The sequence below is a fragment of the Myotis davidii genome, unplaced genomic scaffold (assembly GCF_000327345.1).
Source record: "Myotis davidii unplaced genomic scaffold, ASM32734v1 scaffold1651, whole genome shotgun sequence".
In the NCBI taxonomy this organism is placed as follows: domain Eukaryota; kingdom Metazoa; phylum Chordata; class Mammalia; order Chiroptera; family Vespertilionidae; genus Myotis; species Myotis davidii.
Genome location: NW_006283023.1, coordinates 39,833 through 40,571, shown reverse-complemented (window position 1 = coordinate 40,571; position 739 = coordinate 39,833).

The window sequence follows — 739 nt, the reverse complement described above, 5'->3', positions numbered from 1 at the left end:
GGTCATCAATCTTGTTTTTCCTTTCAAAGATCTAACTCTTCATTTCATTTATATTCTGGATTTTTTTTTTTTTGGTCTCTATGTTATTCATTTCTGCTCTGCTCTTTATCCTTCCTTGTGGATACTGTAGGCTTTTCTTGTTGCTCTCTTTCTAATTCTTTGAGTTGTAGAGTTAGATGATTTATTACCATTTTTTTCTTGTTTTTGAGGTAGGCCTGTAGAGCTATAAACTTCCCTCCTAGGACTGCTTTTATTGTGTCTCATAGATTTTTGGATTGTTGTGTTTTTATTTTCTTTAGTTTCCATGATGTTTTTAATTTCTTCTTTGATCTCATTGGTATCCCAATCTTTGTTTAATAGCATGCTTTTCAGTTTCAAGTGTTTGAATTTTTTGGATTATTTTTATTGAAGTCTATTTCTAATATTATGCCATTGTGGTCTGAGAAAATGCTTGATATGATTTCAATCTTCTTGAATTTGGGAAGACTTTGCTTGTGACCCAATATGTGGTCTATTTTTGAAAATGTCCCATGTGCACTGGAGAAGAACATATATTCTGCGGCTTTGGGGTGAAATGTTCTGAAGATGTCAATTAAGTCCATCTGATCTAGTGAGTCATTTAGGAGTGCTGTTTCTTTGCTGAGTTTTTGTCTAGCGGATTTATCCAGTGATGTCAGTGGTGTATTAAAGTCCCCTACTATGATTGTATTGTTGTCGATCTCTCCCCTGATATCTTGCA